This window comes from Bos taurus, chromosome 21 (assembly GCF_002263795.3).
Source record: "Bos taurus isolate L1 Dominette 01449 registration number 42190680 breed Hereford chromosome 21, ARS-UCD2.0, whole genome shotgun sequence".
NCBI classification, from domain to species: domain Eukaryota; kingdom Metazoa; phylum Chordata; class Mammalia; order Artiodactyla; family Bovidae; genus Bos; species Bos taurus.
Genome location: NC_037348.1, coordinates 17,799,800 through 17,819,725, shown reverse-complemented (window position 1 = coordinate 17,819,725; position 19,926 = coordinate 17,799,800). Strand labels below are relative to the sequence as shown.

Genomic DNA, 19,926 nt, shown 5'->3' with positions numbered 1-19,926 from the left:
ATTCTTCTCTGGAGAATCCCATGGACTGAGGCGCCTGGCAGGCTACAGTCCATAGAGTCACAGAGTCAGACAGGACTGAAGTGACTTAGCACGCATGCAGCAAAGACCTGGAGGTTCTCACAGAGATGTGTCCAGCCTTTGTCATGCAGAGGCAGGAAGGGTGGTGAAAGGTTGTAACCCTAGGTCTTCTTTCATTGTTTTCCCATTCTTTCCCAGAGAGTTTAGAGTAAATGGGAGGAAAGTGAACGCTTGCTGAGGTTTGCATACATCCTTGTAAACCTATGTCTCTCTGTTGAGACCCCGTTATCCTGAAAAGAGAAATGTTTTCTTTCTTTATTTTCCCCATTCATGCTAACTCAACTGGAGATTTATAAAAGTCCTTTGATATTATAAAGAGCTTCCTAAAACTCACTGTATCTTATGAGGTCCCTAGTCTGAATTGTGTGAACTCTAGCTAGAAGAATTTGCAGTGGTAGCCTGGAACAAAGTCAGGGAATTCAAAGTAAAGGAAACAGCAGTTGTAAAGTCCAATGTTGAGAACTGGTGTTCATAGGAACTGTGTTGAAAGGGACGTGTATAGCTGTGGTTCATGCTGAACTCTCATTTCTACAAACACTTCCTTCTCTCCAGATACAGAATGACTGGACACTTTAGGAATTAAAAATCTAATATGAGGACACAGCAGAATGGAACGCTCGAGGGAAATAGTGGCTTTAAATGATTAGGTAGGAAAGTGCTGAAGGAGGTGTTTGAATCACATGACAATATATAAATGTATCAAATTAACATGTTCTACACCTTAAATTTGCACAACATCATATGTCAAAGATAGTGCAATAAAGAAACTGAGATTTACTGTGGTTTGAATGATGAAAATACTTAAAAGTAAGAAACAATTCAGATAGACTGATATGTAGATATATATACTTTCCATAGATGTAAATTATTATTTATATTTATTTTAATAAATAGCTTTTATGTAGCAGGATCTTCACATAAAGTTTAAATTTACTGATAACCAGTATATTTTCTTTTCAGTTTGTATTGGAATATAGTTGCTTTACAATGTTGTGCTATTTTCTGCTGTCCAGCAAAATGAATAAGCTATATATATATATATGTAAATACACACAGATATATACATACACACACATATAAACATATATTTGCTACTGTTCTTTAGTCACTAAGCTGTGTCCAACACTTTTGTGAGCCCATGGACTATAGCCCACCAGGCTCCTCTGTCCATGGGATTTTCCAGGCAAGAATACTGGAGTGGGTAGCCATTTCCTTCTCCAGGGGATCTTCCTAACACAGGGATCAAACTTGTGTCTCCTGCATTGGGAGGCAGATTCTTTACCACTAGCACCACCAGGGAAGTCTTTATATATATACAACATGCACACGTACACACATACACATATATATACACAAACATATGCATACATATAGCCCCTCTTCTTTGGATTTCCTTCCCATTTAGGTCACTGCCGAGCGAGTAGAGTTCCCTGTGCCATCCAGTAGGTTCTCATTAGTTATCTGTTCTATACATAGTAGGGTATGTATGTCAATCTCCCTTTCCCAGTCCCTCCCACTCCCCTTCCCCCTTGAAATCCAAATGTTTGCTCTCTCTGTCTGTGTCTCTATTTCTGCTTTGCAAATAGGTTCATCTTAAGGACTTCCCTGGTGATCCAGTGGTTAAGACTCTGCCTTCCAATGCAAATAGATTCATCTGTACCATTCTTTCTAGATCCCACCGTACTTAAACACATATTTTAAGCAAAGACATTTCACAACGGACACCTCGTGAATTTTCAGCAAACCTGGTTGCTTTCCCCACCCCTTTTCTTAATAGAGTTTTGGTCTATGCCATTTTCTATCACAGAGGCTTGATATCACATATCTAGGGAGAAAAAGGAGCTTCCACAGTCTCAGTTCTACTTATTTCTTCATCCACGTTTTTCAACTATATTCTCCTACATGATCCCTCCATTCAAGGTCACTTGGCCTTTCACCTCTCTTCATATACTCAGGACTGTGCTGTTTCTCTGATTTGACTCATCCTGACTCTGCCTCAAATGCTCTCCTTCTCCCTGCTGGTAACCGAAACCCCCGCTTGTCTTAAAACCAAGCCCACATGTTCTTTCTTTCACACATACACACAAAAGTCCATGATTATGCAGGATAGAAATAATTCCCTGGTCAATTTGAATGCATTTATTCACTGTGTTTTCCCTTACAAATCAGAAACATGTTTCAGATTACCTTGTAACTCTCATCATTATTAGCCCCTACCTCATACATAAAAAATGCTCAAATCATACACTATATTAAGAAATGACAGAAAATCTCACTTTTTTAATGTAAGAAAAATATACTCTGCCTGCAAATTAGGGTTATTCCCATGTCTCTGCTGATTTTTACTGGCCACAGACAGAAATTGAAGAGGTGAGGTGTTCAAGAGAATTCGTACTTTAAACAATGAAACTGCAGAAGACATGGTGCTAGAATGGGCCGTTTCTTTACAAGAACATTTGCCAAAACTTCAAGCTAATCAGTGTTCTTAGGTGAGATTCTAGTTTGCTTGCCATAGGCAGATACTGGTGTTCTCTGTCTTAGGAAAATAAGAAGTGCTTGAATAAGATGCTTACAGCTAAGATGAAAAAGGTAAAAATGGCTAGATGTTGAAAATTTGCAGGATGCGGGGGGCGGTAAGAAATTGGAGAGATTATTAAGAAACAAAATCAGTATTGCTATTTAAAGACTCTGTTTTGTTATCTTGGAAACCTTCTCCCAAATTCTATGTTTCTATCAGACTCTCAGGTTTCAGATAAAAGGATTTTGTGTTGCTATTGTTACACAGACTAAAAGAATTCTTTACACAGGCCTTTTTGTTGTAAGAACAAAATTGAATCTCCTTGCCTTCTGAAACACCCAGGGATTCCAAGGAGTTTAGAGAGCGATGAGTTCCTATCTCAGTTGTGGGAAGAAAACCAGATGGCTCTTGATTTCAGGACATAAATCTATATCCAACACCACCTACCACCAAATTGGGGGCAAAACCTGCCATTTTGTGGATGTTATTCTATTTTTGGTTAAGAGTAGCACATTTAATCTATGGATTATCACTTTCATCACGCATGTTTTCATGACATTTAAGTTACATGATAGCCAGGCAGAATGGCCATGATGGCATCATTGACTCAACAGACATGAGTTTGAGGAGATAGTGAAGGACAGGGAAGCGTGGCATGCTGCAGTCCATGGGGTTGCAGAGGGTCAGACACAACTGAGTGACTGAACAATGACAAACATCTCTGGAAGAAAACTCTGGTTAAGTATGGTTTCTTATAAGAATGAAGTAGTTATGTTTATCAGCTACTAAATGTTGTAGAGGGTGGTGATCTGTTTTGCCATGAAGTAGATAAATAATCTGGCTTCCCAGGTGGCTCAGTGGCAAATAATTCACCAGCCAGTGCAGGGGACATGGGTTTAATCCCTGGGTCAGGAAGATGCCCTGGAGTAAGAAATGGTAACTTACTACAGTATTCTTACCCAGAAAATTCCATGGACAGAGGAGCCTGGTGGGCTACAGTCCATGGAGTCACAGAAGAGGTGGACACAACTTAGCAACTACACAACAACAGATAAATAATCAACACGTGACATTTGAAGAGAAGTGAAGTATTGAGAATAGACTCTTGTGTTGTACAGACTACGGAGAAATCAAGTCTTTTCACAAAATGTGGGAGATAAAACTGTTCAGTACCTTCTGAGGGAGGTTATCCTAACCCCAAGAAGTCTATTTTAATTTATCCCACACTCAGTTCTAAGGGAACTTAATTAATAGGGTATTAACAGTAGAATCAATTTTGCTATAAACATGACTGTTGACCTTCAAGGAAATACTTTGATTTAAACAGTTTACTAGTCACAGCTTGAGTTGGGCTCATGAAAAAAAAAAAAAAGTTATAATTGTAAGTGACAATTATGGCCTTTAAAAAAAATATTAAAAGCTCAACTCTGTAAAGACAGCCTCTGAGGATCATAACTGAGGAGGGAATTCCTTTCTCAGGGAATCTTCCCAACCCAGGGATCGAACCTGCATCTCCTGCATTGCAGGCAGATTCTTTATAATCTGAGCCACCAGGGAAGACTGGCAGGACATAAAAGACTGCAAATATCCCGTCCGAGGCAGATTAGAGAGAGTTTGTTACAAAGAATCAAAAAATAAATATCCTTCTAGGAGGGGCTGGGATAGTTTGTTATAAGCATCATGATAAAACATATTATGCAATGTACTATAATACCACTTGATATGATATAAAGATGCCACAGCAATTTGACCTAAGGCAGGAGTCAATAAGTACCACTTAACAAAGCCATGGCACTGTATTATAAGAATTAAAACAAATGATAGTTTCTATATACAAGTAAAGTTATTTCACAGATTATACAACACTATATATTTAGTTCATATATATTAATAGAAACTATTATACATTAAACTCTGTTTTTATCACTGTAAATTATTTTTAAAAGTGTCTTTAATATAAATGAAAATAGCAGTAAATAGGTGCTTTAGCATCAGCCAGTAGCATCTGCTATATTAGGTAGCTTTTTCCATTTACTAATTACTGAGTAACATAGCAGTAACAATAAGAAGCACGATAAAATGCATCTGCTGTGGAAAGCTTACTGAGAACTGTGTGGCTAGACACTTTAAATAAATTACCTCATTTAACTCCACGGTATTGCTTTATACTTTGTTTTTCACTTCTGATTTCAAAATATAAATATTCTGTCTCTGATCTTTCCTGTGCCTTAAGCCATGCACATCCCAGACTTGTGAAAATTCTTACTAACTCATTTAATCCACTCATTCATTCAATAATCATTTATTGATCATCTATGAATGTTCTTTTCTTCATTTATCTATTTACTGATTTAGGGGAGAAAAGTTAAGAAAAGCCAGCTTTCATCCACTTTCCATGTGCTGAGAGCTGTTGATGTAGAAGGGAATACAGAAGAGCCAGGGAGGGGAATGGGGTCAGACATACTCAGAGATCAATCACAGTGTTGTTCACTGAACATTCTATCAGAAGAGGGGGCAGTGCAGACTGGGAGATCAGAATGAAACAAGTGATTCAGTTGGAGGGGCTGGGGAGGTGTCCTCAAACAGGGAACGCATGAGCTTTGATCTGGGCTAAGACTAGTGGAAAGGACACCCCAGGATGAACAGTAACAGATAAAAAATCCTGGAAGAACATAGTCCACATAGCAACAGTGAGCCTTTTAGAGTCGGAAGCATAAACTGTGCATGGCGCTAATAGTAAAGAATTGACCTGCTAATACAGGAGGCACAGGTTGGATTCCTGGGTCGGGAAGATCCCTGGAGAAGGAAATAGCAATGGACTCCAGTGTCCTTGCTTGGAGAATCTCAAGGACAGAGAAGCCTGGCAGGCTATAGTTCATGGGGTGAAGAGTTGAACATGACTGAAACACTAAAGAGCCTCTTGATGAAAGTGAAAGAGGAGAGTGAAAAAGTTGGCTTAAAGCTCAACATTCAGAAAACTAGGATCATGGCATCTGGTCCCATCACTTCCTGGCAAATAGATAGGGAAATAGTGGAAACAGTGGCTGACTTTATTTTTCTGGGCTCCAAAATCACTGCAGATGGTGATTGAAGCCATGAAATTAAAAGACACTTACTCCTTGGAAGAAAAGTTATGACCAACCTAGATGGCATATTCAAAAGCAGAGACATTAATTTGCCAACAAAGGTCCGTCTAGTGAAGGCTGTGGTTTTTCCAGTGGTCACGTATGGATGTGAGAGTTGGACTATAAAGAAAGCTGAGCACGGAAGAATTGATGCTTTTGAACTGTGGTGTTGGAGAAGACTTCTGAGAGTCCCTTGGATTGCAAGGAGATCTAACCAGTCCATCCTAAAGGAGATCAGCCCTGGGTGTCCATTGGAAGGACTGATATTGAAACTGAAACTCCAATACTTTGGCCACCTGATGTGAAGAAATGACTCATTTGAAAAGCCCCTGATGCTGGCAAAGATTGAGGGCAGGAAGAGAAGGGGACAACAGAGGATGAGATGGTTGGATGGCATCACCGACTCAACGGACATGGGTTTGGGTGGACTCTGGGAGTTGGTGATGGACAGGGAGGCCTAGCATGCTGTGATTCATGGGGTTGCAAAGAGTCGGACATGACTGAGTGACTGAACTGAACTGAACTGAAGCAACTTAGCATGCCCACGTGCATGGAAGCATAAACTGTGTGTAGCTAATGGTGGGACATGAAGTTAGGAGCTGCTCAGCCAAGGAAACTAAACCAGCCTTAATTTCATTTTGTGTTTATAAAGAAGATGCTGGAATGCATTCCCTATCCCATTAGCATTAGATATAATTATTTAAACATATCTTGTTAGAGATTAGCTGTTTAATTTAAAAAACATAATTAATTGGAGCAATGTGTTAAATACTAATATTTGACATCATTAATGAGGGGATAATTATGTGTGCTATTTAAAAACAGCACAATACTAATATTTTCTTGTCAAATGAAGCAAAAGCTAACTATAAAGCACCTTAACTCTTTGACTTAATTCATTTTGGAATTCACATTCCTGGCAATAATCACTCAAATTTAAAAAAATGAACTTATTTTAAATTTCTCCATGCAAACTCAAGTAAATATAAGAAAAGTGGAGGCATATTTTCATAAAGAATAGGTAAGAAAAGGAGGGTAAGGGAGATTCCCATTGGGTACATGTAAATTACATGAACTCAGACTTAGCAAGACTTGGAGAAAATGCCCCCATAGAGTTGCTATTTAGCTGTAGAATATCATCAGCGTCCAAGAGAAGCCTGATTCTAAAAGAACTTGTTTTGCATTGATGGGGAGAAGTGTTGATGGGTCAATATTATGGACCACTTGGTAGGTGCCAACATCATGGACCGCTTCATAGGTAATATTTAACACGTTATATACACTGTTCCTCTAAGTTTTACAAAAGCCCAGTGGGCTAAGTGCTACACATATGCTTAATTTTTCTGAGAAGGATGAACAGGTTAGGGGATTTGCCCAAGGTCACTCAGCTAATAACCAATAGTGTCAGGGTGCATCCTGAGGTTTTGCTGACAGTTTTACACCGGGAGACATTGTACACTGACATCAGAAAGTTATAGTTCAGAAGCTAATACAGCAAGTCATTAAATATGGACATGGGTATATTTTATGATTTGACTTGAACATTGTAACTGAATCGTATATGGCTGTTCTTTGCTGTCTGTTATCTAGCAAAGAGTATCTGTGGAAAATGAGGTTCTGGGGTATCACTCTGGCTTATGTACTTCTGGGAGAGTAATTAACAAATGAAGTATAGCCAATTCCTCTGAAAAATAACTCCTGTTCACAGGATGCCAATAAATATTTGTGAGCTAGATAATGACATCCGGTTAAATTGTATTAAAGTGTTATTTTGTGAAGGTCAAGAGAGGTCCACTATTGGCCAGTTCATATGTTTGAACTTAATGCTATTAGATGATTCTATTGAAAGGTCACCTTGAAGACATGAATAGCATGGAGTTGGGGAAATGAAACAAAAGATGATTTTGAGTAGTCTTGCAGTGATCCAGGGAAAAAGAATGACTGCTTCAGTAAAAGTCATGTCTGCATTGGTGTCTCTATTTCTGCTTCACAAGGAAGATCTTTGACACTGTTTTTTTCTAGTTTCCACATATATGTGTTAATAAACATATGGATACTAAGAGAGAAAGGGAAGGTGGGATGAATTGGGAGATTGGGATTGACATATTTGCATTATTGATACCATGTATAAAATAGATAGCTAATGAGAACCTACTGTATAGCACAGGGAACTCTACTCATTGCTCTGTGGTGACCCAAATGGGAAGGGAGTCCATAAAAGAGGGGATGTATGTATACATACAGCTGATTCACTCTGCTGTACAGAAAAACTTACACAACGGTGTAAAGAAACAATCAAAAGTAGTTTCAAATGTATTTTTGAATTTACCAAGGCTAGATTTATGGCCCAGGATGTGATCTATCCTGGAGAAGGTTCCATGTGTGCTTGAGAAAAAGGTGAAATTCATTGTTTTGGGGTGAAATGTCCTATAGATATCAATTAGGTCTAACTGGTCTATTGTATCATTTAAAGTTTGTGTTTCTTTGTTAATTTTCTGTTTAGTTGATCTATTCATAGGTGTGAGTGGGGTATTAAAGTCTCCCACTATTAATGACAACCCTGTATGCGAGACAGCAAAAGAGACACAGATGTATAAAACAGTCTCTTGGACTCTGTGGGAGAGGTGGGGTCGCGGGGGGATGATTTGGGAGAATGGCATTAAAACATGTATAATATCATATAAGAAACGAATCCCCAGTCCAGGTTCAATGCAGGATACAGGAAGCTTGGGGCTGGTGCACCCTGATGAACCAGAGGGATGGTATGGGGAGGGAGGTGGGAATGGGGTTCAGGATGGGGAACATGTGTACACCCGTGGCGGATGCATGTTGATGTATGGCAAATCCAATACAATATTGTAAAGTTAAATAATAATAATAATAATAATTTTTTAAAAAGCCAAAAAAAAAAAGTAGTTTCAAAAAAGCCATGTCTAAGGAAGCATTAGAAAACTCTGCAAACTGAACTAACAAGATGATCAAGTAGAGAGGAGAAGCGAGAGAGTGAGAATTATCAGGCCAACGCTGAGATTTTTAATCAAAGAAGCTGGGAACATCATCTGAGCTAAGATTCCTCCCAACAAAGAATTATCTAACCAGAGATTCGCTTCCTCTTTCTAGAGAGTTTATCCTATATTCCATGTTTGAGTCCATGTTAATTCAAGAAATACCTTTCTGTCTTAAAAGTAAACAGGCAAAGAAAAAGTGACAAAACCCAGACTCCTGAATTTGCCAAATTGAAGGCAGCCCTGCTGGTGACGAAAAGACCCCAGGAGCCTGCCTGCCACACACCCTTGGGGTCCGCATGCTCAGCAGTGTGGTGTGTAGCCCGTCCACTCAGCAGATCTTAATCGGCTCCTACCGGGAGCCAGGCTCAGTGCCAGCTGCCAGGTCTGGGGTGAAGCACACACCGTCTCTCTCCGCCTCTGTCCCGCCGCTTGTAGGGGAGACTGCAGTTCACTGTGCCAATGTGGCGAGAAGCATGCAGACCCTGATGGGCAAGGGGCAGCATGGGCTGGGGGAGAAGTGTAACAGGGGTCTTACCTGCTCTAATGGCTGTTGATGTTCCCTGCACACACACACACGCCACACTTGTGGACTCAGAAACACAAGACAACCAACCACCATTTCTAGGGTACCCTGAAGAGGAAACTTCTCGCTACTGCTCAGAGTCCGAGAACTTTGGCCTCCCGTCAGCCATCTTTGGGCTTCCCAGATAGCTCAGTTGGTAAAGAATCTGCCTGCAATGCAGGAGACCCCAGTTCGATTCCTTGGTCAGGAAGATCCGCTGGATTAGGAATAGGCCACCCACTCCAGTATTCTTGGGCTTCCCTTGTGGCTCAGCTGGTAAAGAATCCGCCTGCAATGTGGGAGACCTGGGTTTGATCCCTGAGTTGGGAAGATCCCCTGGAGAAGGGAAAGGCTATCCACTCCAGTAGCCTGGCCTGGAGAATTCCATGGAATGTATAGTCCGTGGGGTCGTAAAGAGTTGTACATGACTGAGCGACTCTCACTTTCACCAATCCTTAATCCTCCTGACACACCAAAATCATTCCTAAAGTTCTCTATCTTCTGATTCCCTGCTTGGAATGGTTACAAATTTGCTTTCCCATTTCTTCTTTTATCCACATATTTATAGTAACAGTTTTGAGTAACAGCTCCCATGAATAGCAGTTCTAGGTGAAGGATCCTCTGCTGGGAGGATATAAGTGCTATAAATGGTCTGATTTCTGTTTTTATTATTGATATACTCCTATTAGTCAGTCAGTTGTGTCCAACTCTTTGCGACCACATGGACTGTAATCCACCAGGCTCCAAAATTCATGGAATTCTCCAGGCAAGAATACTGCAGTGTATAACCATTCCCTTCTCCAGAGGATCTTCCCAATCCAAGAACCAAACCCAGGTCTCCTGCTGCATTGCAGGCAGATTCTTTATGTCTGAGCCACCAAGAAAGCTCTTCTAGAGTCTGCTTTCCAGTATTCCTTCAATAAGAAAAGCCTTTATTGATATCTAACCCTGAGATTCCGCACACTCTGAGATTCCTTTGCCTGTTGTTACCAGGAAAAAAAAAAAAAATATATATATATATATATATATATATATATGTCTTGAATTTCTCTGATAAGCTCCCTTGCTGAAGGAGATTGACCACTGCCAGGACCAAGTAAACCATGTTGCTCTGCTTTTCCTTCTAGAACCCCCTGCATCTGATGTTTGCTTTCTGTTGCCTCCTCTCCAGATTTTCCCCAAGTGAGTTGAAGTTCGTCCCTGAGATGGAAGGACAGCCTAGGCTCACGGATCACGTGGTAGCTTCCCCCAAAGTGTAAAAGGTGCTGTGGCCGCCACACAGAGCCACTCCTGGGGCCACCTCTGACAAACACCCGAAAACACACATGTGTATTCAGTCGCTAAGTCATGTCCTCTAAGAGTCCTCTCTTTGCAATCCCATGGACTGCAGCTAGCCAGGCTCTTCTGTCCATGGAATTTCCCAGGCAAGAATACTGGAGTGGGTTGCCATTTCCTCCTCCAGGGGATCTTCCCGATACAGGGATTGAACCTGCATGTCCTGCATCTTCTGCATTGGCAGGCAGATTCTTTGCCACTGAGTCACCTGGAAAGCCCTGAAAACACACAGCAGAGCCAAATAAAGAACATTTTCACAATTATTCCTGGAAGAGCTGAGAAAAGCTCCTTCTCAGCATCCTCAGAATAGTGTTTTCTGGAACATAAGGCCAAAGGAAAAGAGTAATTTATTGTGGGGATTGCGTATTAATTAGTTTTCCGGAGTTCCTTGGGTAATTACAACCTGTAACATTTGTAATTGATTTGATGAGATTAAAAACGGATGCTTTGGTTCATCAGTGAAATTAGCAAGTGGCCCAGGAGAAGTTGGAGGAGGGCTTGTCTCACCTGAGAGATGAGGAGCCAATTGGTCTCAGTACAAGCCCCAGACAGCACCTTCCCTGAAGCTGAAACTGCCCCAGGCATCTAAGACTGCACACTCAGCAAGTAAGTTCTCTCCACAAAAGACTATATGGGGTGGGTGGCCAAGAGTTTGAGTGGCTCTTTAAAAATTAGAGGAGAGCGTGTCCGGGTCTGGTGAAGTCAGACCTACCTCAAGCCCACCTTGATACTGATCAGAGCAACAAGACTGATATCATTAAAAATCACTCACTTTGTAAAACAAGAGGAAGGGGCCCTTCTCCAGGAAGGGATAAGATAGGATGAATGGGGCCAGGATGGACAAGGAAGCTGTCTCCTGCCAGACATACTCTCTGGCTGAATCCTCCCCTCTTGAGGCCTGCAGGTAGCCTTCTGTTCTTCATGACGCTGGACAAAAGACTCTTGACCTCTCTCTGCCTTACTCATGCCTCTGCTTCCTTTGTCCACCTGTCACAACCTTTGGGACTGCTGTGAACTGCAGCAGCAAGTTGGCTCTTTGGGGGTCTGGAGGGATACCTGCTGAAGGTCCTGGGACTCAAACATCCCATCTCAGAGGCTGCCCCCAAACTGAGAGGTCCCGTGGGTTGACAACACCTTGTTACAGAGGTGACGAGGTTCTCCTGATAAACAGACCTGTGGAGGTTGTTGATCGGAGACCAAGGATGGAGATTCAGGAAAAGAATGAGTAGCATATCCCAACAAAATGGGCTTATTAGTTAACATTTATGGAACACTTTCTATGTATTAGGCGTTTTCTGTGGTTGCTTGTTGGTTATAACAACAGAGTTGAATAGCTCTGAGAGAGCTTATGCAAAGCAATACATTAAAAAAAATAATGTAGCTGCTTGACAATGTTGTATTAGTTTCAACAATACAGGATAGTGAATCCTCTATACATATACATACATCGCCTGTTTCTTGGATTTCTTTCCCATTTAGTTCACCACAGAGCACTGAGGAGAGTTCCCTGTGCCATACAGGAGGTTCTCATCGTGAATGTGAATGTGTTAGTTGCTCAGTCATGTCTGACTCTGTGTGACCCCATAGATGGAAGCCCACCAGGCTCCCCTGTCCCTGGGATTCTCCAGGCAAGAACACTGGAGTGGGTTGCCAGTTCCTTCTCCAATGCATGAAAGTGAAATTGAAAGTGAAGCCACTGTCTTGTCCGACTCTTAGCGACCCTATGGACTGCAGCCTACCAGGCTCCTCCATCCATGGGATTGTCCAGGCAAGAGTACTGGAGTGGGGTGCCATTGCCTTCTCCAATAGTGTATATATGTCAACCCCAAAAAAGATGTGGTATATACACAATGAAATACTACCCAGCTGTAAAAAAGAATATGTTGCCATTTTCAGCAATATGAATGGACCTAGAGGATATCATATTTAGTGAAGTAAGTCACACAGAGAAAGAGAAATGCTATATGACATCGCTTATACGTGGAATCTAAAATATAACATAAATGAATCTATATGCAAAACAGAAACAGATTCAGAGACATAGAAAACAAATTTATGGTTACCAACAAGGAAAGGGAGGAGGAGAAGAGACAAATTAAAAGTATGGCATTATCAGATATACAATATTATACATAATATAGGTAAGCAATAAGGATTTCCTATATAGTATAGGAAATTATACAGACTATCTTGCAATAACCTATAATCAAATCTAATCTGCAAAAATACACAAATCACTAATGCTGTATACCTGAAACTAGCACAGTAGCTTAGTTGTACCATAAAGCAACACAAAAGTGTAGTTTTTGTAAGTCAGTTACACATCAGTAAAAAACTTTTGATTCAAAATAAGCCAGAGATACTGACTTATACAACAAGTTTGCCAAGCTCTACTCTAGAATAAAACCCTAATCACAAGAGCACACCCTATACACAAGAGCCCATATTCATTCTTTCTCCAGGGTTTCATGAACATGATAATTTGTGGGCTGAGACATAGAGCTCCGTGTTGAAATCTGAGGACTATTTTCTGCTCCAGGAGGGAGACAGTTTGCCCTTTCTAGTGTTCTTTACTTTTCCCCATAGACATGGAGTAAAAGTGGAAGAAAGGCTCACCAAGATGGGGTTGGCTCCACCTAAAATACAGATGCATGCCATTAGAAATGTCAACCTTTTTTCGCTTTGATAATGGGGAGAAAGACTGTGAGAAGAGGGTTGGTAACCACACAGCCTGCATTGCAGGGGTAGGTTATCATGAAATAAATATTGCTTAATAAGTAATCCAAAGAAGTGACCAGAGAAAAGTTGCTAAACTATAGAGCACGAAGCTGGCCTCAAGTCTCTTTGCTTGGGTTTATCTCTAATAGCTGACACTTACAGACGGCAGATAAATGCTCACAGTCTTCTGGGTTCAGAGCATATGGTTGCCCATTAAGAATGGGACATGTCTAATTGGACTCAGAGATGCAGAGACTCATGTGGTCCTGCCATGGGTGGGGTTCATGCCTTCTCTCTTTCTTTTTTTTTTTGCCTAATCACTTTCTACTTACTCCTTCCCCAATACTGACAGGAAGCAGAGTTTCCAAGTATCTTTCAATAAGATGGTGAGTCATCAGAGGTCACTGGTTTTATCCCACATCTCCAAGAAGAACACTAATTTCCTACAGAAGAGATGGCTATCTGCCTAGTCTCTTCCTCATGGAAGAGTGTGCCAGCCAGGTCTGGTGCATATTTTTAGCAATATCTTTTGTGTTTTTTGTGTTATTCAAACAGAAAATGGTGCGGAGCTGGGCACCTGCCACCTACTTTCCTCCAAGAAATGTGACTCAGGTTTTCTTAGCTTGTCCACTGTTGGGTGGCACTCAGGATGAGTGCAGTGAAGTAGGGAGCCCTCAGTGGGCACAGGGACATAGGGGTGAAGACTGGTTATGGGGTTTCACACACTTGAACCCAGTTAAAAGTTTGAGATTTGATTAATTGATCCATGTACACTACTCATATGGACCTGGGAAGATTTTCTTAAGCGGAGTGAGTGAGATAAGTGGACGGAATTAGATCTTAAATGCCTCTTCATACCCTAGAAACTGAAAAGTAATATTAAATAATGATAATAAAGAGTATATCACTATTGCTATTGCTATCATTGTGCCTGGTCCTACATACCGATTAGTATCCATCTGTTCATTCAAAGCTCTCAAAAACCCTAACCCTAGAGACAGGTGTTATCACTGCATTTTAGAAAGGAGGAAACTGAAGCTCAGGGAGTCCAAAGCATGCTCATAGGAAGTATCAGATGAAACCTGGTCAGCTACAGATGTAATCTCTCTTTGGCCCAGAACCAACAGCAACTATTTCCATGAAGGACTCTCTCCTACAAGAAAGGAGGTTCCAGGGATTAGTGTTCTTACATCCAGAGCACCAAATCTGGATATTGCTCTGGGACCCCAGGGCAGCAGCATCTCCACTCTGATTCCCTGTTAGGTCTGAAGTCCTGCCCTGAATCATGGACCAGGTTACTAGATATGATCTTCCTACCTCCTTCCCATGGGACCTTCCTTGTGGTTGAGCCCTGCCTCTCTCACTGCTCTCATCCACTTGGATGGGCCTCCTGCGTTATAACTGGAATCCAAAATGACAGCTCCCTAGTAACTGGAACTTCATGTTTCAGTTTTCAACACCTTGAGTATAAATCCTGTCCTGGATCAAACTGGAGTTCACTATATTCTCTTATATCTGGTGACAGAAGGGCCTCCAGGATTGAGGCAAATAAAATTCTGTATTCTGTCTGACAAAGCTTCTAGGATGATTGAGTTGCCAAAGGATGACTTGTTTCCTTCTTAACCAATTGCCTGATGCTGGAAGGTGAGTGATGAAGAGGAAATAAGATGATATCTCAATCCTGATCCTCCAGCCTAGATTTCTCTGATCTCCACTGAGTTTTTAGTGATAACCGCTTCAGGAGCCCCTTTGTCTATCTTTAATCCAGCCTTTGAACATAGAGGCCAGAAAGTTGGAGGAAAGCCAGGGGTTCAATATCCTATGTGATCGTTAATTTCTTGCCTATAGAAAACAAATCTGTATGTCAGTGCTGTGCTAACATTGCATCTTTAACATCATGGCAGTAGCTTTAGGCTAGTAAGCATTAACAAAACAAACTGACTTTCACAGAGGCAAGTCAGACACTAAAGAGAAAGCTATGAGGCTCACTGCTAATCCCAACTACTAATTCATCCCCTCCTCTCTTTTAGAATCTTGTATTAAAAAGTAAATAAAATAATAAGCTCCAATTAAGCCATGCCAGAAGGTATGCTATGTGTCTAAGGGACACTGGCATATTTGTCAACTGTGATCTGGATATAGAGATGTTATCTGGCTCTGGGCTTGTCCCATGAAGCAGGCATGGTTGTAAGACCTAGATCTTATTGATGGCCGCAGTAGCAGAATCTGATGGAGTGGATGCCCTAAGCAGAGACTGGGGAGGCCCAAGATTGATTTCATGCTTTATTGCTATTAAAAGATTCTTAGCATTTAGGTTGAGAGAAACTGTGGGGCTTTTACTCTGGAAGTTAAAAACAAAAAATCCAAGAAAGAATAAAGCATTTCTCTCTCTCTCTAAGGGGGTGTGTGTGTTAAGTCGCTTCACTTGTGTCTAACTCTTTGAGACCATGTGGACTGTAGCCGGCCAGGCTCCTCTGGCCATGGGATTCTCCAGGCAAGAATACTGGAGTGGATTGCCATTTCCTTTGCCAGGGGATCTTCCAGACCCAGGGATAAAACCCATGGCTCCTGCACTGTAGTCAGATTCTTTACTCTAGAGCCACTGGGGAGGTCCCCTTGCCCCTTTCTCTCTCTCTCTCTCTCTCTCTCTCTCTCTCTCTCTCTCTCTATATATATATATATATATTATGTATACTTAAAAATATAGAATATAGGTATAGATTTTGGGTTGGCCAAATGAACTTTTGTAATATTTTATGTAAAATATTACATAAAAATACAATAAAAATACAAAAAATATTTTTGTAATATTTTATGGAAAAAATAAACTTTTGGGGCAACTCTCTCTATATATATATATGTTTCATATTTTTAAAACTTGTATTTATTTATTTTTGTGTTTATTTTGTCTGGGCTGTGTCTTCGTTGCTGTGCGAGCTTTCTCTCTAGTTGCGGCAAGCAGAGGCTTCTCTCTAATTGCAGTGTGTGGTCTTTTCATCGCAGTGGCATCTCTGGTTGCAGAGCCCGGGCTTTAGGCACACCAGCTTCAGCACTTGCAGCTTCCAGGCTCTAGAGTGCTGGCTCATAGCTGTGGCCCTTGGGATTAATTTGCCCTGTGGCATGTGGGATCTTCACAGATAAGGATCGAACCCAAGTCTCCTGCATTGGCAGGTAGATTCTTTACCACTGAGCCACTAGGGGAGCCCCGGTTTTATATTTTGATCTCTTTTCAATTGATCTCTTTTCAATTCAAAGTTCTGTCATGATCTCTTAGTTTTCTGATTTGCAAAACAGTAACAGCTGGCTTTGTTACTTATCAGACAGGGACATCATAGGGAACGACAAATGAAGTTATGATGTTGGAGGTCATACTTGGAGATACTCTGAAAGCATTTTTAAACTGTTGGATTGTTAACAATAAGGGTGTCCATAAAATTATTTTTTAAAGATCATGGAGTGAATAGACCAGAAAGTAGCATATATTGCAATGAAAGTAAAAATAGGGATCTTTATTAGCTCTTGTCTGCGACTGTGTGTATGTACGTTTGTGTATACTCGGTCACTGCATAAGATGTACTACACCATGTGAGTTGCATTAACAAAAAACATTTAGAAAACTCTGTTCTAAAGATTGACCTTAGATCAGTGAAAGGGTGGAGGGAAATGCCCCATTCCTTCTCCCCATGGCTTATCCCACACAGAGGGATTCTTCTGATTCCGGGTCATTTAACTCTTAACTGGCAGATGGTATTTCCAGCCCCTCTAACTGGAACACATTCATCCACTTTGATTCCCTCTCAATCAGAACCAGGAGATTTTCTCAAATCAGGAAGGAGGTGGATTGAATGAGGAAGTGTAGGAAGAAGGAACTAACCGTACTTATTAGTACTTATTATGCTTATTATGTGCTCCCCGGTGGCTCAGTGGTAAAGAATCTGCCCGTCAATGCTGGAGACATGACTTCAGTCTCTGGGTTGAGAAGATCCTTTGGAGAAGGAAATGGCAACCCACTCCAGTGTTCTGGGAAATACCATGGACAGAGGAGCCTGGAGGGCTACAGTCCACGAGGTCGCAAAAGAGTCGGACATGACGTAGCAACTAAGCAACAACATGTGTTGGTTACTGGCCCCAAAATATTGCAAACAAAATGAAATAAACTTTATGGCAATTCTAGGGCAGATACCTTACTTACTTACTTTCACACATAAAGAAGTAGAAATTGAGGGACACAGCACCATGATTTTTCCAAAAGACTTCACTATTTAAAATCACTTTTTACCTTTTTTTATTTGAGTGTAGTTGCTCTACCATGCTGTGACAGTTTCTCTGCAGCAAAGTGAGTCAGCCACATGTATACATATATCCCCTCTCTTTTTGGATTTTCTTCTCATTTGGGTCATTGCAGAGTAGTGAGTGGAGTTCCCTGCGCTATATTAATGCATATATGTAGAATCTAGAAAAAATGGTAAAGATGATTTTACTTGCAAAGCAGAAATAAAGATGTAGACTTAGAGAACATGGATACCATTGAGGGAAGGGGTGGGGTGGGATGAATGGGAGACTGGGATTGATATATATACACTACTGATACTACTCATAAAATTTACCTGGTGGCTTAGATGGTAAATCATCTACCTACAATTTAGGAGACCTAGGTTCGATTCCTGAGTCAGAAAGATCCCCTGGAGATGGGAATGGCTACCCATTCCATGTTCTTGCCTGGAGAATTCTAGGAAGAAGAACCTGGCAGGCTATAGTCCATGGGATAGCCTGGAGAGTTGGACACGACTGAGCAACTAACACTTTCACTTCCTTTTATAAAATATCTAAATCATTTTTAATTGAAGGCATTGTGTTAAGTGAAATAGGTCAGAGAGAGAAAGACGGATATTTTGTGACATTATTTATGTGTGGACTCTAAAAAATATAACAAAAATAGTCGATACGACAACAGCAAAAAAGCAGACTTTTTTAGAGAAAACCCTAGTGGTCATCGGTGTAGGGGGAGGGACACGGAAGAGCAGGAGGTACAACTACGGGTGTAAGATGGGCTACAAGATGTACAACACGGGGAATACAGTCAATCTTTTGTAATAACTAGATGGAAAGTAACCTTTAAAAATTATATAAAAATAAAAAAGATTAATTACTTAAAATCATTTTTCCTCTTATTTAAATAATCTCTCGGACTGTTACTTCGGCCCGCGAAAAGGATTGGGACACACTGGCAAAACTGTGACTCCCCATAAGGGCACTTTATGTTATTTTATAGGAAATAATACATGTAGGTACATCAGGTTTCACAATAAACCAAGCACTTCCATAGTTTTGTCTAACTTGACCCTCACCATATATTCATCAGATGGGCAGGGGAGGAATGTTCCCATTATAGAGACTGGGAAATGAGAACTCAGATGGCAAATGAGCCACATGCTTAATAAGAGATGGAGTCAAATCTTGAACTAAGTTCTTGCTTTTGATTCCACTGTTCTTTGAACCATAACTACTATTGTTACATGATCATAGAGACCTTTGTGTATTGAGTCACATCCAATATTTTTCATTATGCTGGAGGCTAAAAAACAACATTACAAAAGAAGAGAGGAACTCACATTGTTATAAATCTGGAGTGGAGAGTTTTAAGACATCTTTAAACACACTCAAAACAAGTACATATTTTAAATTTGTATTTTCATTATGAATATCTCCTGGCACTCAGTGAAAACTAACCAGATTACTAAATCCTTATACAATACGGAGAATATTGTTCAGAAATCAACTCATCTGATTCAACAGGGAAACATGAAAGACCAATATGCATTTGCTCCTACATTGTATCCACCAAACTCTTAAAATGAAAAGCCAAAGATAAGGCTTTTCTCTGTCTTTTTAAACAGGGAAAATTAATTGCTCCTGCAGAGATGAAAACTTTACACTGGAACAGAAACCAGTGCAAAATGCTTTTTTCTCCTGTTCCCACCTGTGGAGAATGAGGATTTGGCAGCAAATTGGAGCTTACACAGAATAAGTCACAAAGACAAATACCAGATCCCTCCCTAATTAGGAAGTGGATGGTCTGTTAGACACTGTGCTCAGAAGATGACTGTAGGTAGAGCAGAAATGAGAGGAAGTGTTTTAGAATATTTGCATGTTTGACAGTGATTATATTCACATGGTCTGCATTTATATAACTAGACCAGTCTAGGGAACTGCTAAGGGAATATTGAGAATTAAATAAACAAGAATGTTGATCACAGAGTTTGAGATTTTCAGCTGGCATAGGAAGCGTGTCTATGTATCTTTCTATTTTGTCTGCAACCTTTGCAGATAAGCTCACAATACCACTCATAGTAGAATTCAATACATTAATTTATGAATGACGTCAACTTGGCCTGGTGGTTATTGTTGACCAGGATTCAGATCTTGGGTCTTTGATTTTCACTTCTCCAATTGAGTGGTTTTAGTCAAATCAGACCATCAGTTTGTCTCAGTTTTCTCTATCTGAAAAAGTGGGAAATGGAAATATTTCCCTCTTTGACTTCAGAAAATATATTAAAAAGAGGCATGCAGAGTTTGAGACGG

General features: G+C 40.6%; 1 protein-coding gene across 1 annotated transcript in view; it reads right to left on the bottom strand.

Annotated features, from left to right (window-relative positions):
• The window catches only part of AGBL1 (AGBL carboxypeptidase 1), a 939,272-nt gene that overhangs the window by 33,882 nt on the left and 885,464 nt on the right, over positions 1 to 19,926 (bottom strand). The window lies entirely within an intron of this gene.